Source organism: Rattus norvegicus, chromosome 7 (genome assembly GCF_021556685.1).
Source record: "Rattus norvegicus strain SHRSP/BbbUtx chromosome 7, alternate assembly SHRSP_T2T, whole genome shotgun sequence".
Classification (NCBI taxonomy): domain Eukaryota; kingdom Metazoa; phylum Chordata; class Mammalia; order Rodentia; family Muridae; genus Rattus; species Rattus norvegicus.
The window spans coordinates 38,981,075-39,007,020 of NC_141540.1; the positions used below are offsets into that span (position 1 = coordinate 38,981,075).

The following is a 25,946-nucleotide window of genomic DNA, read 5'->3' on the forward strand; positions in this document are numbered from 1 at the left end:
TTAAAGCACGTGAAACTCCTTTCCCGGCTTTTTGGTGCACTGCGGCATGATAGCTAGCAGAGTAATGGGGTTAATGTAAAACACCTCCAGTTTAATTTGTGACGGAAAAGCTACGCTGTCGTCATTTTTCCTTGCCCTTAAAGATAGTTGTAGCAGTTTGTTTGCGGATGTTGCCGAGGTAAGGTCTGAAATGTGGGAAGTGTATTTTGGGCTTGGTACTTTGACAAGTTCTAAGTCCAGTTTCTGAGTACAATAAAAGGACACTAGGCTTTTTAAAAATGCCCTAGAGGGCATTTAAATGTCTTTAAAGACAGCTTTAAAGTCTTACCTTCCAATTATCAGGCCACTTCTATTCAAAGATGTTGAGGATAAGGATAAATTTGTTCCGATTTTTTAATATGTAATTTTTTTAATATGTAATTCATTATAGGATCAGGCTGTTAGTATAAAGTACTAAATTGAGATCTAAAGAACTAAGTAGGTTAAAGCTGTGCTTCTGTTACCAAGCAACATCATCGTAAACAAGTCTAATATTCAACTAGAACATAAGTAAATGTGGCCTGTTAATCTGAGTTTGGAGTTCTCCAGATTTATGCTTATAGGTGGTTATGTTTGTCGCTTTTTGTATTCAGATTTGATTCCAAGTCAGTTTTATTTAGAATTATTAGAATGCTTTGATTTTTCTGTTGTCACACAAGACTCTTTGGAGAGTTGGAAAGGGATTTGAGTTCCTTTTGGTTGTTATTTATCCCAGAGTACGCTGGGTGTTTCTCTTTGAGTATTTCCTTTCTAATGAGATAAAATATGCTGGCTGTATTTAATAATATTCTCAAATAACACGATGATAGCAATTTAAGTTACATTTGAGAGATGGCAAAACGGTATAAGTTTTTAAGCCTTGGTTTAACAATAGCCTTGGTCTCCACTTGTTGAACCCTTAAAATATATAACTTGAGTGGTAAACTAAGTTTTTAATTTAATTTACTTTATTAAGTGTTCTATATGGTGGGGAAAGCATTTAAGACATAGTCTAGCTTTGTATCCCAGGCTTACTTTGAATTGGCAATTCTTTTGCCTCAGCCTCCTGGTCCAGGACTGAATGAGAATGAGTCTATAGCTATTCCCAGGTATGGTTGAGGAGAAGGATTTTCTGTAGGTGTAAAGGAGAGAACAGCCAGAGGCGTCAAGAAGGGTCTAGACTAAACATGACCAACAGAATAGATGGTGCCATGAGAGGAGAATGGGGGGAGAGCAAGAAAGGAAAGAGGAGAGAGGTCCAGGAGTGGAGTGTAAAGCAGAACCAAGAGTCAAGAGAGTAAGTAGTCAAGTTGACTGAGGTTATATGGAAAGAAGCTAGGGGAAGGGAAGGGAAGGGAAGCTCAGGGGCTGGAGAGGTTTAGGGAAGGGGTCTGGGGAGGGTATGCCAGCCAGGGTATGTAGCAGGTACTTGTGAGTAGGGAGGGATTGAGGGAGCCTAGAGGCTGGCAGAGATCTCAATGTGCTTATAGGCACCTCAGGCTTAGGTTTATGGAACAGCCTTGGGTCCTTTTTGCCAGAGTTAAGAAGAATGACCCCCTTTAGCTTGTAGGAACTATCTTACGTTTTTGTCTAAATGCCAAACTTTGGGAAAAGGAGTTTCTTGGGACCTAACGGGGAGGGGACCACAAGCCTCAATGATTGGCTTAAATGATCTTTTTGTTGTTGTTTGCCTTTTTATTTTTATTTATTGTTGTTTGAAGTTGAAGCTTGGTCTTGTAACTTTGCTCAGGCTGATCTGGAGCCCACTATGTCTTCTCATTAACTTTAAACATCCAGCAATTCTTGTGGTTCAGTCTTCCCAGTGCTGAGACTACGTGTGTGAAGCCACCATGACATCAATTTGAAACTGTGACAAATGATGCCTTTAAATTCAAACTATCAGCAATAGAAATTGGAACATCAGATTTATGCACCCTTACTAAAACTCTGTAGATTTCATTTTAGCTTTCACTAACTGTGCCCTTCAAATGCTGAGGTTGATGTTATGAGCCATTGACTACTGCTGGAGGTATTGGCAGTTACCTACATAGGGGCTGAGACTTGTGGTGTCTTCTGAGAGCAGCAGGGCCTCCTCTCCAGTCTGTCCCATCGCAGCTGAGTTTTTAGCGTATAGTGACTTCACAACTGTCTCACTGTGGCTTTCCAAGCTTTACTCATTATGGAAACAGTGCCTTGGTCCAAACTGTTTTTTTCTTCCATTATCCTTTAAACTTGTTTTTTTTTAAAAGATGTATTTACTTTATATACACTATTCATGTCTTCAGACACACCAGAAAAGGGTACTAGACCCCGTTATAGATGGTTATGAGCCACCATATGGTTGCTGGGAATTGAACTCAGGATCTCTGGAAGAGCAGTCAGTGCTCTTAACTGCTGAGCCCTCTCTCTGGCCCAAACCTGTTTTCTCCTTCCTCTATCAGTCTTAATTTCTTTCTACCCTGCCCCACTTTTTTTCCTTAAAACAAAATAAAACAAAAAACTAAACTAAATTACACCTTTTCAATTTAACCATGACATTTGAAATTCTGTAGTACATATTTGTGAATCATTTTCTTTGACACTTAGATTGTTGTTGTCTTCCTAACTAGATTAACATCTTTCATGAGGATGTCCTTTGTTTAACAGAAGTTGTTGAAGGATGTTTCTTGACTGACAAATGTCCATCTGAATCTCTGACTCTTCCTAGAGTACAGTAGAAGTCAGAACATAGTAGTAGACTACAAGAGGGTAGATAAAGAGTGGGGGAATCACTGGAATCAAAAGGGAAGGTTTTGTTCCTAGAAAGTATGAATGAATATTTGAGAATTTCCCATGACATTAGCATCACTAAGAACTCTCTCAGGAATTCTGGCTCTACTCCCATGGGGCATGGTGAGTTTGGTCAGTTTCCTGGGTCTTCCCTAGAAGAGCCCTAGTTTTAAAATGTGAGTCCTATTAATCTTCCTTTCCTTCCTTCCTCTTGCATTCTCCTGGTCTCTTTCCATCTCATTTCATGTCTTTCCATTGTGTTTTGCCCAGTCAACACTTAATGTATAAAACTGTGTCAATACTTTAATCTGCTTCTCCTAAATCAGCAGTCCTCTGAAGTTCATTGCCTGCCTGTCTTCTATCAGGACTATCCTTTCTGGATCACAGATCACTGACTGTCATCTCAAGTTTTGTGCTATTTCTTTTGTGTGTGAGCAGTATTCCAGGAGAGAAACCAAGGAAGCTAGAAAATGCTTTATTGTTGCTTTCTGAATATTATGACTTTAAAGTACTTTAAGAATTAAAATTGAGAGCTAGGAGGAATCTAAAGTCTGATCTTTCCTTTTTGGAAAGTACTTGTCATTCTCAAACTATGACTTTTAGAATTGTAGGTAACTTTAATAAGCTTGCCATAAATCCCGTGATGATGCTCATAGCCAAGAGTGACTTAAGGGGGAGGTATAAGAACGTAAAGTTGGATATTGGAATATTTTTCTAAATCTTCTTGGCTTCAGTGTTAGGTGATCTTGCCAGCCTTGCTTCTAAGTTGTTGCCCAGTAACACGGTTGCAATAAAACAGCAACCACTGGAAACTATAGGGATTTTCAGGGCACAGTCCTAGCTCTGGTGTTCACATTTATCTCTCTCATCTACATCACATTTTATTTTAAATCAGACATAGTACTAAAGAGCATACAGTATATGATCTGGAATATATTTTTCAGGGTGCTGACATTAATTCTTGTACATTATTTTTCAGAGATGCATTATAAATGTTTTGAATAATAGTGCATATAAAGAATATCTGAAAAGACTGGATCAACCAAAAATCTGTAGAAAAGTTATTATTACTATCAGTCTTTTCTACAGCTTATATTGTTTATATTTAGCTAGCTTATATTGCTAGCTAAAAATGGAGTGAAATATGCTTTTTTGTGTGACTCCCAGAGTTACATGGAAATCTTAGACCAGTAAACATAATTTCATAGATTGTGGTTTTGTGAGAAGGGAATCAGGTCCAGGAGACCAGCTTGAGTGGGTGTTTTCTTTTTCTTTTTTTTCCCTCCACTTAACACGATCTAGAGTCATCTGGAAGGAGGGAAGTTCAATTGAGGAATTTGCTTATATCAGATTGGACTGTAGGCAAGCCCTGTAGGGCATTTTCTTGATTAGTGATTGATGTGGGAGAACCCAGTCTACTGTGGGTGGTGCTTCCCATAGGAAGGTGGTCCTGGAATGTGCTGGGCAAGCCAGTAATCAGAGTTCTCCACGCTCTCTGCTTTGGTTCCTGCCTTGAGTTTTTGCCCTGACTTCCCTCAGGGATGGACTGTTGTTACCTGGAAGTATACACTGAAGTAAACCAGCTAGTATGGTGTCCCCTTTAATGCCAGCGCTGGGGATAGAGGCAGGTAGATTTCTATGAGTTTGAGGCTAGCCTGGTCTACATACTCAGTTTCAGGCCAGCCAAAGCTATGTGGTGAGGCTGTTTCAGAAAACAACAAAACAAACAAACAAACTCTTTGCCAAGTTATTTTGGGGGGTTGGGGATTTAGCTCAGTGGTAGAGCACTTGCCTAGCAAGCGCAAGGCCCTGGGTTCAGTCCCCAGCTCCGAAAAAAAAAAAAAAGAAAAAAGAAAAAAAAAAGCACTACCAAGTTATTTTGGTCAGTGTTTCACCACAGCAGTAGAAAAGAAAGATAATAAGTCCCTTAATCTTTCTTCTTCTGTTTCTCATTTGAAAAAATAACTCTTTCAATACTTCTTTGAGAAATTGTATGCAACTTATATTTTTGCCGTTAATTGGTTTAGTCAGTCATTTGAATTTTTTTGCATGTCCTCCACTATTTTTTATTATTAAACACTGGGGAAATGGAAAGTAAGGCTGGGCTGTCTTAAGTGCCTTATTTTCTACATCTTACCATATTGTCTGCTGGGGAAATGGATAAAGTATTTGTGACTTAACACAGTACATAGTATAAGGATAAATGTGAATATATTTTGGGACATGTAGGAAAGAGATCTGATATAGATCTACAAATAGAATGCAGTATAATTTACTTAAATGTAGCTTAAGGGTGAATATGGACATATTCAACTTAAACTGGAGTGAGTTAAGTTAGGGAATACTTTGGAGGAAAAGTTTCTGGGAGACAGAGAATCAGGAGTCTAGCAGTAGTGGTAGTAAAGATTTTGGATATAACTGATAGGGAAAATGTGTGGGATTGGAAGGGCTAAAAACCTGTATGCAGTGTGTAGATTAGACAGTAGTGAGGAGAAATAGGGTCAGATTTTGGAAGCCAAGGAAGTCATATCACATGCCTTTACTGATTGAAGTTGTTGCTCAAGAAACTTTGACACTGTTGCACTATCAGAGCCTGCTAATGAAGACAAATAAAATAAGTCTTTGGTTAGCAGTAACTGCAGAGGGAAGAGTTAGCAGCTACTTAGCTTTGCAGAAAAGTGACTTAATTTTTTTTGTTGTTATTACAAAGTTACTTAATTTTTTGTTGTTATTGTATTTATGTGGAAAATGTTTCTAAACAGTGTTCCTAAACAGTTGTATAATATCAAAAAAAGCATGTTACAGTGGACATTGATGCTGTGCTGTTTTTCATTCATTCTAATGTTAGAAACTTTTGTGATACATGTACCTTCCTTCTTCTCTCCTTTCATACTTTATCCTTCAAGATCAGGGGTTGGAGAGATGACTCAGCGGTTAAGAGCATGTGTTACTCTTGTACAAGACCTGGGCTTGATTTCCAGCACCCACATGATTCACAACCATTAAGAACAACAGTTCCAGGGGATCTGATGCCCTCTTCTGCCTGTCAGGGTCAGCATGCACATGGCACACCTTCCTCCCTCCCTCCCTACATACATACACACAATGCACTCACATATAATAAGATCTATAAATCTAATTAAAAATTGATCAAAATTCTTGCCTTTTTACATGGATGATATTTCATGTTTTTTATAATGAACATGTTGAAGTATCCCTTTTAAAAACATGTGTCACTAAATATATAATATATGATATATTATATATTTTATATATACATTGTATACTATATATTATTAAATTCTTTTTATGTTCTGGATATTTAAAAAATTAGAGATCATTTGCAAGAATTATATTTGTGGCATGGCTTCATATCTTTTCTACTATATCTTGAAGGCGAAAGTTTGCAAAAGTTTTCAATGGAGTCCAGTAGACTTGTGTGTGTTCATGTGTGTACTATTCTTTGATATATATATATATATATATATATATATATATATATATGGATTATTTTTGGAGGAATCTAATCCTAGGTTACCAAGATTTCCTGTGTAGGTTTTCTTTTTATCTTTCATTTACACCTAGGATCTATAATTATGTATGTATAAGATTAAGGTTCAAGCTTTTTTTTCTTTTCATTAATGTGGCTATCATTTCCTAGCATCATTTGTTAAGAGACTATTCTTTTTCTTTAAGTGGTCTCGACATCTTTGTAAAAATAGCAGTTGAAGAAACAGCAGTGTAAACATTTATTTTTAAACTTTGAATTCTGTTGAAACTTTCTGTCAACAATTTTCTCTATCCTCACTCCAATGCCATACTCTCTAGAGCATTTCATGTTCTTTCCATTACGACAGAAAAATATGGGTCCTGAGGTTTGAAAGGAATGTGCAGAAAAAAAAATCACCAATGAAACTGAATCTTATCTTTCAACACATAGTATGTGTGTGTTTAATTAGATCTTTGATTTTTCTCAGCATTTTTTTCAAATTTTAGTGTAAAATTTTGTGCTTTTGTTATGGTTTTCCTTCTTTCCTTTCTTTTCCTTCCTTCCTTCCTTCCTTCCTTCCTTCCTTCCTTCCTTCCTTCCTCCCTTCCTTCCTTCCTTCCTTGATACTGTCTCTATGAAGTCCTGGGTGTCCTAGAACACCCCATAGACCAGTGGTTCTCAACCCCTGGTTGAGACCAGGGGTTGCGACCCCTTGGGGAGGGGAAGGTGAAGGGAGAAGAGTGTTGTAACCACTCTTTCACAGGAGTCTCCTAAGATAATCAGGAAACACAGATTTTTACATTACAGTTCATAACAGTAGCAAAATTAAAGTTATGAAGATAATGTTATGGTTGGGGTCACCACAACATGAGGAACTGTATTAAAGGGTCACAGCATGAGGAAGGTTGAGAACCACTGCCATAGATTATGCTGGCTTTGAACTCAAAGAGGTATTCAGAATATTTGGGATTAAAGTCATGCTCTAGTACTTTTAGCCCATTATATTTTTTTCTAAAGAAATTTGTAATTATTGATGCTCTTGTAAAAGGAATGGTCTTCATTTAGTATTCATATAGTTTATGGCTCATATAGAGAAATATAGTCATCTCTTGCATATGGTTTTCATGTAGAGGACCAACTCTCTGAATGAAAAGAATTATAGCTTTCTCTCCAGTCTGTTATTCATTCACTCATACTTGTCTTAACGTATGGTATAGATTCTCCAATAAGATGTTGCATAGAGATGTCGAAAGTGCATCGCATGTGTGTACATCTTCACTGTACAGTGTGATAGTAACTAGTTTAGTCCCATACTTTTCCATAGATACTTTATCAAACTGAAGAATTTCCATTCTATTCCTAGTTTGTTGTTTTATAATTTGTGCACACACATTTGTGAGTGTGCACACTCGTGTCACAGTGCAGATGTGAGGTTGAGAAGACACCTTTGTGGAACAGGCTCTTTCCTTCTACCCTCACAGGGCTCCCAGGGAGAAGGAGCCTTCATCACAGATTGTGTGGCAAACATGCTTACTTACTGAGTCTTCTCGATGTCCTTAGTTAAGGCTTTTAACGAGGATGGGTATGTGTGTGATTTTTCCCCCGAGGTATATTTTCACCTTTATCCAGTGAAATGATTATCTGTTTTTAAGTTTTTGTTCTGTTAGTATCACTCATTACCTGCCTTTTGGAGAGTAAACTATTATTCCTGGATAAATCCAATTCAGTCTAATAAAAAAATTTTTATTGTTGAATATGGTTTGTATTCATTTTGGTAAGGAATTTTGCATCTGTGTTTATGAGGGATATTGGGTCTGTTGATTTCTTGATACTTTTTACCTGGCTTTGGTTTTAGGGTAACACCATACTTACAATACATTTTCTATTTTTCCTGAATACTTTACAAAGAAACACTAATACTTCTTTGCATATTTAGTAGGTCCTACCAGTGAAACTATATGGGTCCAGGTTTTTCTTTGTGGGCGAATTAAAAAAAAAATAAAAAGGAAAGGAAAGGGCATGGCTGCTCCTAGGTATGGTGGAGAAATTTTATTATAGATGTGTGGGAGAGTCATGACCCAGAACCAATGGGAGATGGGGTGGGGAAGGGAAAGAGAAGACCAAGTATAACAGCCAGGAGGCCAAAGGTACAAAAGGAGCAAAAGAGGATGTTTGGATTTCATAATGAAGAGCCTCTCACGGATGGGCAGCCCAGCTCCTGAGCTGGAGAGTTTAGGGTAGAGGGCAGGGAGTGCCAGCCATACCCTGTAACAGGTAGGGACTGAGGGATTCTGGGAGAACCTAGAGGCCAGGTCTGCTTTGATATATTAAATAGGTACATCAGCCTGCTTGATCAGGATTTGAAACTTAACAATGGGGAGCTTTAAAATTATTTATCTTTTCACTTGGTGTAAGTCTAGTCAGATTTTTAACTTAGTTTTCAGAATTTTAAAATTTGACTATTCCAGGAATTAGTTTATGTAAGTTGTCTAAATTTGCTGACTATATAACTTAATTTTTCTTCTCTCCCTCTTCTCCTAATAAAACCTTAAATAAAACCTTTTGGGACTGAAGAGATGACTTTGGGTTAAGAGAGACTGTTCTTTCAGAGAACAGAGAATAGTTTGGTTCCAACCGCCTATGTCAGGTCAGGTAGCTCATACTAGGGAGTCTAGTGCATCCTTGGAATGTGCACTTATGTGCATATACTCGCACATAGACGTAATTGAAAATAAAACCTTAAATATAACCTCCCAAGTTAGTGAAATTGGTACATTTTTTTCCTTTCTTGATTTTGGTAAGTTGTATATCTTATATTTTATTATCAGTTTGTCATTTAAAATAACTTGGAAAAAGGTTTACTTATTTATATATTTTATGTATCTGGGTGTTTAGTTTGCATGTTGCACCTGAACATCAAAAGAGGGCATTGGATCCTGTAGGAATATGGTTATAGACAGTTGTGAGCTCCCATATGGGTGCTGGGAATTGAGCTCAAAACCTGGAAGGATAGTCAGTGATCTTTTTTTTTTTTTTTTTTTTTTTTTTTTTGGTTCTTTTTTTTCCGGAGCTGGGGACCGAACCCAGGGCCTTGCGCTTCCTAGGCAGGCGCACTACCACTGAGCTAAATCCCCAACCCCGATAGTCAGTGATCTTAACTGCTGAGCCATCTCTCCAGCCCCAATACCCACCTTTTTAAAAGCTCTTCTTGTGAGAGACCTAAGTGAGAAACATAGGCGTAAGCAGAGGCCCAGGTTCCAGGGTGAAACACGTCTGGGCAGCTGCAGCTGCAGCTGCTGGGAGTCACTGGTCCTACTGCATTTTCTGCACTTAGGAGATACTGCTTCAAAGGACATTAATCCGCTCTTCTTCCATAGCAGCAGTTTAATTAACATTGCTCAAGACCAGATGCCCTTTGCAGAGCCTCCCCGTAAACCTCTTACCTAATCATTTAATGCGAACGAACGCTTGGGAACCTCCACTGTTTTTCCTTTAAAAATCCCTTCTCCTCGACCTCATGGACATCCCCTAACCTACTGCATCAGGAAAGCTTTGTGTCCCAGGCTTGAATAAACCCTCATGTGAATTGCTTTGCTTTGGAGTCAAGTCCCGGTGGTCTTTGGGGGTCTTGCGATCTGGGCATAACACTTGGATATGATGTTGTGACTACATGTGTATCATGTGCATGCGTGGTGTCCATGGAGCCAGATGAAAGTTTTGGAGATCCTGGAACTGGAGTTAAAGATGGTTGTGAGCTGCCATGTGGGTGCTAGGAACCAAACCTAGGTCCTTTGCAAGAACAGCAAGTGTTCTTAACCACTGAGCTATTTTTTCATAGATATACCCCAACTCCAGCTTTTTAAAACATTCTTTGGGAATGAATCAAGATTTTGCATGCGATAGCAAGAACTCTATCACTGAACCACACCTGTGGATATGAAGCAAAATTATTTTGAGACAAACTTTCACCTAATTGTCCAGGGTGGCCTTCAATTTGTAATTCTCCTGAGAAGTGAGATGATGGGCATGCACTACCATGGCTAAACCCAACAGTCTATATTTCCTTCTAATTTCAGATTCTTCAGTGTTTATTTAGTTGATGCTTTTCTTCCTGCCCCGCCCCCCCCCCCCCCCCCCCCCCCGGTACTAAAAATTGCATTCATATAGCCTCATGCATGTTTAGGTAAGGCTTTGTCATTAGCAGCTCCAGACTCTTGAGTGCTGGGGTAACAGGCCTGTATGTACCCTCCCCCTTACCACCAATGTGACTGTGTGAGTATGTCAGGGGTGTGGAGGTGTAGAGGTGTGTGTGTGGGTGCTATTCTGTCTTTTACTGAGATCTTCACCCCGCGTCAGTGTAAACACTGTCAGAGCTTCATTATGTACATTTTGAGGTGTACTATATTTTATATCATTTATTTGAAGTATGATCATAAGGGTTGGGGATGTAGCTAAATGGGTAGCGTGCTTGGCTAGCATGAATAAAATTCTGGGTTCAGTCTTCAGCTTTGTGGGGTGGTAAATGCTTTTAATCTCAGCACTAGGGATGTGGAGGCAAGAGGATCAAATTCAAAGATATCCTAGGAATAGAACAAGCCAGCCTGGGCTTCGTGAGACCCATTCTCCAACAACAACAATAATTTCTAAAATGCATTAAGAATTTCTACTCTGTGGCTGTATGCGTGCCTCAGATTTCAGCCCCTGTGGGGCAGAGGTAACCTGAGTCCAAGGCCTATTTTCTGTGTGTTCGAGGCCAGCTAGGCTACACAGAGAAACTTTGCCTTAAAAAGAAAAAAAACTTTTTTTTTTTTTTTTTTTTTTTTTTGTGCTTTGTGGGTTTTTGCCTTTGATGCCTGTGTTAGAAATGTGTTGATTCCATTCTGGAAAATCAGTCTGGAGGTTTCTCAGAAAATTGGACATTGAACTACCTGAGGATCCAGCTATATCTCTCTTGGGCATATACCCAAAAGATGTCCCAACATATAAAAAAGACACGTGCACCACTATGTTCATAGCAGCCTTATTTATAATAGCCAGAAGCTGGAAAGAACCCAGATGCCCTTCAACAGAGGAATAGATACAGAAAATGTGGTATATCTACACAATGGAATATTACTCAGCTATCAAAAACAATGCCTTAATGAAATTCATAGACAAATGGTTGGAACTGGAAAATATCATCCTGAGTGAGGTAACCCAATCACAGAAAAACACACATGGTATGCACTCATTGATAAGTGGCTATTAGCCCAAATGCTTGAATTACCCTAGATGCATAGAACACAAGAAACTCAAGACGGATGATCAAAATGTGAATGCTTCACTCCTTCTTTAAAAGGGGAACAAGAATATCCTTGGCAGGGAATAGAGAGGCAAAGATTAAAACAGAGGCAGAACGAACTACCATTCAGAGCCTGCCCCACATGTGGCCCATACAGCCACCCAATTAGACAAGATGGATGAAGCAAAGAAGTGCAGGCCGACAGGAGCCGGATGTAGATCTCTCCTGAGAGACACAGCCAGAATACAGCAAATACAGAGGCGAATGCCAGCAGCAAACCACTGAACTGAGAATAGGACCCCCGTTGAAGGAATCAGAGAAAGAACTGGAAGAGCTTGAAGGGGCTCGAGACCCCAAAAGTACAACAATGCCAAGCAACCAGAGCTTCCAGGGACTAAGCCACTACCTAAAGACTATACATGGACTGACCCTGGACTCTGACCTCATAGGTAGCAATGAATATCCTAGTAAGAGCACCAGTGGAAGGGGAAGCCCTGGGTCCTGCTAAGACTGAACCCCCAGTGAACTAGACTATGGGGGGAGGGCGGCAATGGGGGGAGGGTTGGGAGGGGAACAACCATAAAGAAGGGGAGGAGGAGGGATTGGGGGATGTTTGCCCGGAAACCGGGAAAGGGAATAACAATCGAAATGTAAATAAGAAATACCCAAGTTAATAAAAAAAAAAAAGAAAGAAATGTGTTGATTACTAATAATAGAGGGTTTAAAAATAATTCCATATTTAGTTTTCTTTTCTAAAACATTCTATTTTATGCTTGTATGTATGTGTGTTTGTGTTGGGGTGTTGATCCCTTGAAACGAGACTTAAAGATAGTTGTGAACTACCATGTGGGTGCTAGGGATTATGATTGTGTGTGAGTTTATGTTATATATGTGGTTATGTTATATATGTGTAGGTCAGAGATTGATGACCGATGTCTTCCTTAATAGCTTTCTGCCATATTTTTTTAGATAGACTCTTTTCCTGAACAGGCAGTTCACTAATTTGGATAGACTGCCTGTCCAGCAGGCTCCAGGGATTCTTCTTCTCCATACTCGGATTACAGGTGTTCACCACTGTCCCTGGCTTTTTAGGTGGGTACTGGGGATCTGAACTCATGTCTATCACTTTCTGTTCTCTATCTTAAGCTGGTTTTGTGGTTCAGCGTACGGTACAGCCTGGAGAGTGTTCCTGTGTATTCACTAGGGATGCATATGAGTATGGTAACATACACCTGTAACCCCAGCTCTTAGGAAACTCAAGCCAGAGGATCACAAATAGAAGACCATCCTGTACTGAGTTCTTGACCAGCCTTATTGAGTAGTGAGAGTCTGTCATAAAATTTACTTGAATATTTTTTTTTTCGGAGCTGGGGACCGAACCCAGGGCCTTGCGCTTGCTAGGTAAGTGCTCTACCACTGAGCCAAATCCCCAACCCCCTTGAATATTTTTTAGTGGAATAGTCCTTGGGTGAAATATTCTGTCAGTTACAGTCATGGTAATTAATAAGGTTAGTCAACTCCTTTATTTTGTATTGAATATTTTATGTATTTACATTTCAAATGTTATCCCCTTTCTATATTACCCTCTCTTCCATCTCCCCTCCCTCTTCTTTTATGAGGATGCTCCCCCTCCCACCTACCCACTCCCACCTCAACACCCTGGCATTCCCCTACACTGGAAACAGACCTTCACAGGACCAAGGGCTTTTCCTTCCATTGATGCCAGACAATGCCATTCTCTGCTACATATGCGGATGGAGCCATGGATCCCTCCATGTGTACTCTTTGGTTGGTGGTTTAGTCCCTGGGAGCTCTGAGGGGGTCTGGTTGGTTGATATTGTTGTTCTTCCTATGGGGTTGCAACTCCTATATTCCTAAATATTTTTTGTCTTACTTTGGCATTCATTGAAATCTTTTTAATTCTTATTTCTCCCTTCCTTGTATGATGGGGTTTTATTAGACATATACACATTAATCATATGCAGTGGTATACTGATCCTTTTGTCATGAGATATGATTAGTATAGAATATAATTAGTATTAATAAAATTTCTTGTTTTATATTCCATTTGTTTTCTGTAGCTGTTCTAGCTTCCTTATGATTACTATTGCATGCCTTACATTTTTTGTCCCATTTCTTTTAACCTGATTATGTCTTTGAATCAAAGAAATATTTCGTAAGCAACACATAGTTATAGAAAAACTAAACCAGTTTGGCATTCTCTGTCCTTGGAGTTCATTAATGTTTAGCACAGTTGTTGACATGAATTTATTCTAGTTTTCCAAGTTTTATTTTCCTTTCAGTAAGTTTGAAATATTGTTTAGTGTACCTTTCAAAATCTGTTTTTTTAGTGTAATTTTATAATTTTTTTTAGAAGTTACAGTAAGTATTTTATTATAGCAATCTGTTTTCAGAATACTACTAAATTCTGTTAAATTACACAGCTTCCTTCAGATATAGCTCTTTTTATTCTATTGTCATACATAAGTATTATAGTTACATGTATTATAAGCCTAACCTTACAGTGTTATAGTCATTCCTTTATGTAATTTAATGTCTTCAAATAAAGTGACATACTCTAGTACTGTACCTCAGCCAATTTATCTTTAAGATTGGGTTCTTGTATTTGTTTGCTTTGTATTCAAACAAGAATTAGCTTGATGTGTTCAAACTGACCCATGGGTAGACCTGTGTGTGACAAGGGTGCAGTCTATTTTCAAGTCTGTCTTGGCTTTACTTTTCACTAGTATTCTTGATTCTCTCTGCTGCATATGTGGGTGCCCTGTGCCTGGGTCTTTGGTCTACATGTTAATAGTTTTTGTTCTATCTGGGTTAGTGGACAAATTATCAAATCCTTATGGTTCTCTTTAATTCCTAGACCTTCATAAAGTCCCTAGTTGGTTCTTTGCTTGTCCTAAAGAGGCCCCTAATCTGAGGTTATGGGTACTATTGTCCATCTCTGCTTGTCATAGAGATCTCCACTTTAATTGACAATGCATCAGAAAGCAGATAACTTTCAAATAATGCTGGAAGCATTTTTACTGTTATGTTCTGAACTCCTTCACTGCTCTGTCACTGTAAGTAAGGCAGTGGGAACACACAGATGTACGACTACTGTGGACTCAGGTTATTATCCGTACCAGCTGTTCCCATGATTGAACAATCAGACCGTCGGGTAAGCTTTGGTTGGGTTCCTGAAATGGCTGGGTTTTGGCTGGTTTTGTGAAAAGGATTTGTAGCTTTATTCCATTATGTTTGGAAGTAGGAAAGCTGCATGGTATGACTGAAATTATTCTCAGGATAAACTTATTTTGTACTTACTTTATATTACTCGTAGTTCTTCGGACAGTGTTATTTATTAGTCACTTCAGATATATGTGTTGAGTTAGTTTCTTGATTTTTATCAACTATCACTTGGTTTATGTTTCTTGCATTTGTTTCTTTTGTAATTTTTTAAAAAATAAAATATAGTCACATCATCTCCTGTTTTCCTCTGCTTTCCTTCCAGTACTGTCTGTGTAACCTTTCCCTTCCTCACTCCATCTCAAAAGCATGGTCTCTTTTTCTTTGTTGCTTTTACATATGTTTCTTGGATTTTTATATAAATGCAACATGTTATCCTATTTTTTTTAATTTAGAGAATACTTTATTAGTTTTTGTAATCAAACCCACGTATATAAGACCTTACATATTTAATACAGTGTGTTACCCCTGTACAAATGGAAAAAACTTAAGTTCAACATTTCTAGACCAATATGGCTGTTAATTTCTGTACAGTGCCAACTCAACACAGTAAACGGGGATACTTTTTTCGAAAGTTGACAGCACAGGTAAAGTTTCAAAAAATTCAAATTATATATCTGTATATATATATTTATATTTATATAAAAAGACCAATAATAGCAGTGTGTTATGCATCAACAGCAGCAACAGCTTTTCCAGGTTCTGCAGTCATCTAAACAAAACTGTAGAGACATCCAGCACACTCCATTAAAAAAAAAAAGTAAAAAAACAAAACCCGAGAAAACAGCACAGTTCTGTTACTCTTGTGGTACCTGGCACCATTTTTTTTTTTAAAATTAGCTTCTCAATCATCATCTGGAAAGAAAACATTCTGAGCAACATCATTAAAAACAGCTCTGATAAAGCACGGTCACTACTACGTATCATAAAGCAGGTACAAGCTATTTTACATCCACAGAGGTATGATACAGTACTGTCCTACATCTATAATACTAGAGGATACAATTTAAAAGGCATTATTTGAGACTTGATTCTACTTTTCCAGCAGAGGGCCCAAAGGATGGTGTGACACAGCTTTGTAAAGAAACATACTCTAGACAGGATTTCCTTTCACTAGTGGCACAGTTCTAAGGATTCATTCTCTCCATGAATGTCAGCTAAAACCGTTATTAAAAAAATGAAATATCCCTAGAACAAAATCGTATAACCACCGGATTCACATGAAGATGACCTAGTGGAGACAAGCTGGACCTCACCTTACCAACAAGCTATCAAATCTGTTATGTTTAAACAGTGAGACCTCCAAGGAAGGAGATGCCAAGTAGTGCTTCAAAGCTTCGGACCACAATCAAACACAGCATCCTTTTCAACAGAAGCAGAAGCTCATCTGAATATGCTCATGGATGCTGACATCAACATTTAATCATCTCCTCACTCATCCAGGAAGAGGGGGAGATCAGTTACTACTGTACTTTATTGTGTTCAACCAAATCACCATGTTACAAAAATAGCAAGCTGCCATAATAAAAAATAAGGCTCCTCTATCCAGCACCAGATAGCATCATTTTACTTTCAAGCCTAGAAATTGCACACTTGTATATAAACCAATCGAAGATGAGGATTGAGAGTTCATCTTGGTGGATTTTTCCTTTGATGAATATGAAGTGTCCTTCCTTATCTTTTTTGATGACTTTTAATTGAAAATTGATTTTATTTGATATTAGAATGGCTACTCCAGCTTGCTTCTTCTGACCATTTGCTTGGAGAGTTGTTTTCCAGCCTTTCACTCTGAGGTAGTGTCTGTCTTTGTCTCTGAGGTGTGTTTCCTGTAGGCAGCAGAATGCAGGGTCCTCATTGCGTATTCAGTTTGTTAATCTATATCTTTTTATTGGGGAGTTGAGGCCATTGATGTTGAGAGATATTAAGGAATAGTGATTATTGCTTCCTGTTATATTCATATTTGGATGTGAGGTTATGTTTGTGTGCTTTCATTCTCTTTGTTTTGTTGCCAAGACAATTAGTTTCTTGCTTCTTCTAGGGTATAGCTTGCCTCCTTATGTTGGGCTTTACCCTTTATTATCCTTTGTAGTGCTGGATTTGTAGAAAGATATTGTGTAAATTTGGTTTTGTCATGGAATATCTTGGTTTCTCCATCTATGTTAATTGAGAGTTTTGCAGGATACAGTAACCTGGGCTGGCATTTGTGTTCTCTTAGGGTCTGTATGACATCTGCCCAGGATCTTCTGGCCTTCATAGTTTCTGGCGAAAAGTCTGGTGTGATTCTGATAGGTCTGCCTTTATATGTTACTTGACCTTTTTCCCTTACTGCTTTTAATATTCTTTCTTTATTTTGTGCGTTTGGTGTTTTGACTATTATGTGACGGGAGGTGTTTCTTTTCTGGTCCAATGTATTTGGAGTTCTGTAGGCTTCTTGTATGCCTATGGGTATCTCTTTTTTTAGGTTAGGGAAGTTTTCTTCTATGATTTTGTTGAAGATATTTACTGGTCCTTTGAGCTGGGAGTCTTCACTCTCTTCTATACCTATTATCCTTAGGTTTGATCTTCTCATTGAGTCCTGGATTTCCTGTATGTTTCGGACCAGTAGCTTTTTCCGCTTTACATTATCTTTGACAGTTGAGTCAATGATTTCTATGGAATCTTCTGCTCCTGAGATTCTCTCTTCCATCTCTTGTATTCTGTTGGTGAAGCTTGTATCTACAGCTCCTTGTCTTTTCTTTTGATTTTCTATGTCCAGGGTTGTTTCCATGTGTTCTTTCTTGATTGCTTCTATTTCCATTTTTAATTCCTTCAACTGTTTGATTGTGTTTTCCTGGAATTCTTTCAGGGATTTTTGCGATTCCTCTCTGTAGGCTTCTACTTGTTCTCTAAGGGAGTTCTTTATGTCTTTCTTGAAGTCCTCCAGCATCATGATCAAATATGATTTTGAAACTAGATCTTGCTTTTCTGGTGTGTTTGGATATTCCATGTTTGTTTTGGTGGGAGAATTGGGCTCCGATGATGGCATGTAGTCTTGGTTTCTGTTGCTTGTGTTCCTGCGCTTGCTTCTCGCCATCAGATTATCTCTAGTGTTACTTTGTTCTGCTATTTCTGACAGTGGCTAGACTGTCCTATAAGCCTGTGTGTCAGGAGTGCTGTTGACCTGTTTTCCTGTTTTCTTTCAGCCAGTTATGGGGACAGAGTGTTCTGCTTTCGGGCGTGTAGTTTTTCCTCTCTATAGGTCTTCAGCTGTTCCTGTGGGCCTGTGTCTTGAGTTCACCAGGCAGGTTTCTTGCAGGGGAGAAGTTGGTCCTACCTGCGGTTCCAAGGCTCAAGTTTGCTCGTGGGGTACTGCCTAAGTCCTCTCCGCGGCGGCAGCAACCGGGAAGATCTGCGCCGCTCTTTCCGGGAGCCTCCGTGCACCAGGGTTCCAGATGACGTTTGGTGTTTTCCTCTGGCGTCTGGATGTGCACAGAGTGCAGTCTCTTCTGGTTTCCCAGGCGTGTCCGCCTCTCTGAAGGTTTAGCTCTCCCTCCCACGGGATTTGGGTGCAGAGAACTGTTTATCCGGTCTGTTTCCTTCAGGTTCCGGCGGTGTCTCAGGCGCAGGGGTCCTGCCGCTCCTGGGCCCTCCCCTACGGGAACCCAGAGGCCTTATACAGTTGCCTCTTGGGCCAGGGATGTGGGCAGGGGTGGGCAGTGTTGGTGGTCTCCTCCACCCTGCAGCCTCAGGAGTGTCCACCTGATCAGGCGGTGAGGTCTCTCTCCCACGGGGTTTGGGAGCAGAGAGCTGCTGCGGGCCGGGATCCGCGGGCATGTTATCCTATTTTTATCTGGATATGTTTTCACTGGATAATTATTTTGACATTTATGCACTTCTTATTCCCGAGTGATATCCCATTATATAAATAATACAGTTTGTCTGTTTACCTCGTGATGGATTTGTGTTTAACTCTCAAAGCTGTTTTGAATAGTTATGTAAATTTTTATAGGGATGCATGCTTTCATTTCTTATGTATGAATACCTATAAATGTATTGGCCGGATTATATAGTAAGAATAGGGTATGTGTTCATGTATGCGTGTGTGTGTGTGTGTGTGTGTGTGTGTGTGTGTATGTGTATGTGTATTTGTGTGTGCATGTATGAGAGTATGTGGTGAGATGAGATCAACGTCTAGAGCTTCACTTAAGGAGCCATTCCCCTTGTCTTTAAAGACGATTTTTCTCGTTAGTCTAATGTTCGTATAGGATTATATTTTGGTGTTATGGGTCAAAGAAATCTTTATGTTCATTTTGAGTCCATTTTTGTGTGAATGAGTTTAAATTATATGTCATACAAAAGTAAAAGAATAAATAGCGATTATTAGAGAGAACCAACAGATAGACAGCCAAACATCAAATTGGGCACTCACAGATCCCACAGAAATGGCTGGAGTAGCCTGATTGACAGATCAAACAAAAGGTAACATCACTAAATTGGGGATCTATGATCATATACTAGAGTCTGACAGGGAAGCGCTGTTAAGGCAGTTATTTGTCGGTCGTGGTTGAGTACATGGGCAGAGCAGGCCTTCCCCTTTGCCAAGGCTTCTAAACAAGTATTAGATATGTAACATCATCAAATTGGTACTTACAAACAAATATCCAGCAGAATCCAACTGGGAAAACTGAGGAAATCCTGGGGGTCTATTTTTGCCCTCTCTATGGATGACGAGCTTTCCATGGCTGAACTTTGAGCTTTCTGTTCCCACTGCAATGTCTAAAAAAAAGAAAAAAAAATGCTAAATGTAAAGTACTTTGTCTGGCAGTGGAGCAGGCGGCATTGTGAAAAGAATGATTCAAATCAATAAACAGATAAGGGCTGGCAAGATGGCTTAGCAGGTACAAGTGTTAGACATCCAAGCCTGATGACCTGAGCTTGAGCGTGGAACTCACATGAAAAGTTGGACCTGGTGCGTGTCTGCAGTCCATCACTCCTGGGGAAGTGAAGGGTGCAATGAGACTTGCCCAGACATTACAGACTAGATAGGTCGCCTAGAGTACACAGGGCAAAAGCAGAAGCAAGAGAGACCTTGCCACAAAGTGGAAGGCAGGCACAAACTACTCACTGTAGCACATGCACCCTATACTTTAAGGAAATCAGCAGGAGTGAGACTTTGCTGCAAATAGGAGTGGACGATAAGTTATGTACTACGAAATGAGAGAACTGATTTTTAAAGGAAAACAGCTAGAAAATACGAAGCTAGTGAGTTGATTTGGGGAGCTAATTCTTTTTTATCCATTCTAGGTTCATGACAGGCCTTCCCTCCATACCAAAAGGAAACATAATAAATCAAGTTTGTTCCCTTCCCCTTTTATGATTCTAGGGGATTGAACCTAGAGCTCCGTACATGATAGGCAAGAAGTGTACCACCAAGCTGTATTCCCATGCCCAGTACACCTTTTATGTGACATGGAACCTTGAGAAATAAAGAGCGAAATTAAACAGGGAAACCATGTATTTATATAGTTATGTAGAAGTATGGCTGAAGGACATGGTATATTCTAATGCAGGAAGCCAAGAGGGGTTTGGCCAGGTTAGTTAGCACAGGTTCTTCTTGATGCCTCTGTCCCCATTCTTCCATTCCGATATAGGCACGGTCCCTGTTGACCTCGTCCCTCTTATGACCTTCCTATAGGAAGTCAGATCATTGTTTTCGCCAATCTTAGTTAATTTTTCTCTTGCTGTGAAAAGACACAATGACCAAAAGCTACTTAAAAGAATTTCTTTGGCCTATAGTTCCAGAGGGCTAAGAGTCCATCATAGCAGGGAGGCATGATGGCCGCAGCAGTAGGAAGCTGAAAAATCACATCCTAACCTGAAGTGGGGAGCAGAGAGAACAAATTGGAATAGGGCAAGGTACAAACTCTTTAAAACCCAGTGACACACTTCTTCAGTAGAACTGTACCAGCTAAACCTTTCCAAACAGCACCCCCCACTGTGAACCAATGGTTGGAGTACCCAAACTCATGGAGGCGTTCTCTTTCAAACCACAATCTGAAAGAGTATGTGGGGAAAATGGTGTGGGAGGGGGTCATAAACCTCTTGGCTTCTGCTGTTTCACTGTCAGAGTACAGAGTTTTGTCGTAGTGAGTTACCCAGTCCCGTCATTGTAGATGGGCCATATGACTAGAGCTGGAGGTATGTACTAAAAGAGACATTTAGAAACTTGGGTGTATCCTCTAGCTCAAACAAGCAGTGAATGAGCTATGAGAAAGGCAGTGAACTTTTGTTATGGGATGGTACTGTGGACGAGATGCTCAGCATGGTGAGTGAAGGGGAGGGAAAACCCATGAGAGAGTGAGATGGTCAGAGAATGGGAGCTGATTGTGACATGGAACTGCAGAGAGAAGCACAGACTTGAAACATCGCTAAGATGTGTGCATACAAAAATGAAGCAAGTTATGCTAAGTACACACAGTGTCCAGCACATTTTATTTTCACTTTTGGTTTTGAAGACAAAGTCTCATTATGCAGACCAGGTTGACTTTGAATTCAGATCTGCCTGTCTCTGCCTCTGGAGTATTAGGATGAAAGGTGTTATGTCACCATGCCCAGCCTCTTAGTATATTTCAGAACAGTAAATACTGCATGAAAGGTCATTGTAAATTCCCCTCTTAATTATTGCTCCAATCAAGTTGGAAATGCTTTCATGTATTAAAGACAATGTTTTTAATTGGCAAGAAAAAAGTAATGTTTTATTTTTATAGTTTATAAGCCATGCATTACTATTTTTATGTAAAAAAAAGTACTAATGTAGAATTTTGGCCTGAATTATAAAAGTGATTTTTTTATATTATTTAAAAATTTAGGGGCTGGAGGTTTAGCTCAGTGGTAGAGCGCTTGCCTAGGAAGCACAAGGCACTGGGTTCGGTCCCCAGCTCCGAAAAAAAGACCAAAAAAAAAAAATTTAATTCTGCTAATACTGTTGTCAAGTGCAGTGCCTTATATTTATAATGTTATAAAGTACTTACTATGTTTACCTTATGTTAAGACTTCTTTAGAGTTTTTGCCTTTCAAGTTTCCAAATGGATTATTGTATATGGCCAAGCCACCTCAGTTCTATGGTCTTGGTATTGCTTATTTTCTAAGCCATCCTTATATTTCTGTTATAAAATTTGTATAATTTGAAAAGTTTTACCACAAGGTGTCATTGTAACCTATAAAAAGAATTTTCCTTGTAAACACATGTAACATCAGCTGTACAATTTTTATATTTCTTTGTTTTAAAAAACATTTTTATTTCATATCTATTTACTAATTTTTAGATTTTTAAGATATAATCATGTGTAGTGTTTTTGTAATAAAAGGAAAAATAAAGTAGCTCATGTTCTTGGGTCGTTACATTTTTGTGCAAACATATGCTTTCCACCCACAGATTTCTGAAGAGTGTGTTGCTATAGAGATGGTTTGTTTGAAAGAAAGAATAAGGAGGAACAGCAGCAGGTGGACATTTAAGGAACAAAATACACATTTTCAAGTCTTTGTTCCTGACAGAGCCAGGTTTAGAGTTTGCCCTTCTTATAAAATTCCTTTGGAAGAAAGGTGGATTCTGAGTATTTTACTGTGGTGGTATTTAACCAAAATGCTTTTGCAAAACTTACTATGCTTGATTTTTTTTCATTCATTGATTTTTTTTTTTTAGTATTTTTTTTTATCTTGTGTGTGTTGAGTAGGCGTGTGTGTCCATGTGGTATGTATGCTATTATGCACATCTATCTGGAGGTTAGAGATTGACATCCGGGGTTGAAGCAGAGTCTCAACGTGGAGCTCATTGATTGACCCAGCTGGCCGGTCAGCAGACCTCAGGAATCTTCCTGTCTCTGTCTCCCCAGGTCTGAGGTTACCAGCAATGCTACCACTCCTAGTTTTTTATGTGAGGGCAGGCTGTCTGGACTCAGGTTTTCATGTTTCTCTGGTAAGCACTTTACTGCCTATGCTATCTCTTATAGGATTAAATTTTTCAATGACCCACTTTTAATGATGGTTCTTAAATGCCTTGACCTCCCTTCTAGCCCACCACCCACCAGAGGTAGTGGAAAAGAAAGGTTATATGGTATGGGACTTGTTTAGAAATTGTTCTTGGGGGTTGGGGATTTAGCTCAGTGGTAGAGCGCTTGCCTAGCAAGCGCAAGGCCCTGGGTTTGGTCCCCAGCTCCGAAGGAAAAAAAAAAAAGAAATTGTTCCTGGAGCGACTCCCATTTGCTTTGTCAGGTAATCAGCAGTTCAGTTTGCAGGTCAGCAGTGGCAGCTCGATCCACTCGCAAACACTTCACGAGTACACCAGCGGTCCAGTTTGGTAGTGTTGGGATAGCAAACACAAATCAGTAGCAGTGTTACGACCTAGCAGACACAGCCAGGCTTCAGCCGATTTGCACAAGTCATCAGGAACGGCCAGGACCACCAGGGACAGATGCCAGAAGTTCTTTGCCATACTTCTCTCAACAAGCAAAAATCAGCAAAGATGTGAGACCAAGACGTGTTGCAAAGCTAGCTATGCAAGCAAGCCAAGCCCTGGTCACTGTCTGCTGAGTACTATTTATACTCCATCCAAACATTGTGTGTTCTCCATGAGCCTTGACTCACCAAGTAGTCTGCCTTAGCAAAACTCCTTGTGAGTCTGTATCAGCTGACATCATTCTCTGCTAATTGGCCCAAGACTGTAGAAGTGACAAGAAGCCGGAGGAACGTCTTGAAGTTTTTTGGTGTGTTTCTCTCTTTGGAGTAATGACAAATGGAGCTCAACAACACATGTGAGGTGAACCAATACATGTATGTCGTTAGCCAAGAATCCTTTATATCTCTTATCCTTTTACGTGCTTGCTTTAGCAAAACCTTTCACCTGTGTCCACTTCAGCAAAAACATTCCTCCCAGCAAAACACCATCTGCCACAACTGACTTTCCAAAGAACCCTTAAGTTTCCACTTTAATCTCTTAACATTAACATGAGCTTTTATTGTGTCTGGAGAAAAGGGTATCAATTTGTGTCAGCTCCTTTTCCTCTGTCTCCATATTCAGGACTATTTTCCAAACCACTTGTCACTGTAACCACAGGTCAGGCCTCATCAGTTTTCTGTACATCTGTGCTCTTTTATTCCTTTTGACTCCTCAGTTTGGAAAGACTTCCACATATGGAAATATCTTTCCTAATTACCTTTTTGAAGAGTACAAATCTGAACCTACCCTGGGTTCCCTCATCTATCTACTGCTTAAAATCTTCCATTGACTCTAATAATGGACAGTAATAAGCTGTGGTTTTCTACACATAATCCTTAAGGCTTTGCCCTACTTGTCCAGGCAGTAGCCACGCTGATGTTCTCTTCATTTCTGTGTTTTGTACCTTGATATTTTTATATTTTGCATCTCTACCTTGATTTTAGTTTCAAACTATTTAGTGTGGTTCTGCCCTCTCTGCCCTCATACTACCTCCATATATGTTTATTAAGACTTTCTGAATTAAGGTTTTGAAAAGTCAACATATGCGAAAGTCCAAAGATGATTTGATGGTATTTTTTTCCGTCTTGATTAGTCTGCAGTTGCTGTTAATGTGTTGTGATGGTTTGAATGAGAATGGCCTCCAGACCCTCATGTTTAAATACGTGGTCCTCAGTTGCTAGAACTGTTTGGGAAAGGTTAGGGGGTGTGATCTTGTTGGAAGGTAGGAGGTGTGTCACAGGGGCTGGGACTCTGAAGTTTGAAAAGCCCTCACCATTCCCATATAGCTTTCTTTGCCTTCTACTTATGGGTAAGACTGTAAGCTCACAGCTACTGCTTCAGTTTTGTGACTGCCTGCCTGTCTCACTGCCACGATTGTCTCTGAAATTGTAAGCCCCAATAAACTCTTCCATAGGTTGCCTTCATCGTCGTCTTATTACGGGAATAAAGTACATGCACATTTGTTAGCTTCCGATCTTGATTTAAAAAACAAAAACAACCCAGAGATAGTTAGCTTTCAAAGAGAAAAGCTTTATTTATTTTTTTGTTGTTGTTATAGTTTGGAGTTTCTAGGCTACAGTTGGGCAGATCTACTTGGACCTTTGTCCAATGGCAGTGATGGGTAGTGGGTGACATAGCAAATGTGTCAAGGAGAGAAGGGGCTGGAACAGTTGTATAATTCTCCTTAGCGCCATCTCCCGATGACCTAAGGACTCCCATAAAGATGTGAAGGAACAGTAGGCAGTCTTTGTATTCTAGCCACATGACATGGGACTGAGCAGATAACTTTGTACCTCTCAGTACTTCTGCTCTGGGAGGTCCTTTAACATGATCACCCGTGGGGGACATTCAGCATCTAATCGGTAGCTAACATGTTCACTTCACTGACCACTATTACTTCTTTGAGGACTAGGTGTTCTTTTAATTTTATCTTTACCTGACAAAATATCTGGCATAAAATAGCCACTTAAAAATTACCCTGTAGTCTTGTGACTATGGGCCAGCTCTTCCTTGCTAAGGACCTGGCTTGAGTTTATAGTCCACATATTCTGGTATATCCCTCAAACTTTTATTGTAAGTAGACCAGTCAGTACATGTGGTGTCACTATATAACTATTGCTGGATTAATGTGTGTTTTAAAAAGGTAAAACGGTTTCTTTGTTTTAGTTAACCTTTCTATTGAAGATGACCTTTACCTCATTTATGGCTATACATTTTTAAAAATATTTTTTGACAATTCTAAAGGATGTTTATATCAATTAAAATACAAATATAAATTTTTCATCGTAAAGTTTTCAAACTATGTTGTATAGCTCAGAGATAATTACATCAGGATTTACTTAAAGAATGTATTTCAGCATACATTGGATCTTTGGGTAACGTTTTTTGTGTTAGCAATGTGGTGGGATTGTAACAGATCAGACCACAGGGACTACTGGCTTATAATCTCCCATGTTACACATCACAGAGCCTATACTGAGGAACTTTGAAATGAATTTGAAGTATGATTTTGTTTAGAGTCATCTTTGCATTTTGAATCACAATGTTAGGCTTATAATTAATTACAAAGAAGCTTTTGAATTTGACTGGCTACAGTATCTTACCAGAATTTTATTAGAGTTAAGTTGTACAGCAAGTAGATTGTAGCAGTGTGATTGTGAGAAAATAATAAC

At 39.3% G+C, this 25,946-nt stretch overlaps 1 protein-coding gene across 12 annotated transcripts in view; it reads left to right on the forward strand.

Annotated features, from left to right (window-relative positions):
* Cep83 (centrosomal protein 83) overlaps positions 1-25,946 on the forward strand; it is a 109,174-nt gene that overhangs the window by 434 nt on the left and 82,794 nt on the right. The window lies entirely within an intron of this gene.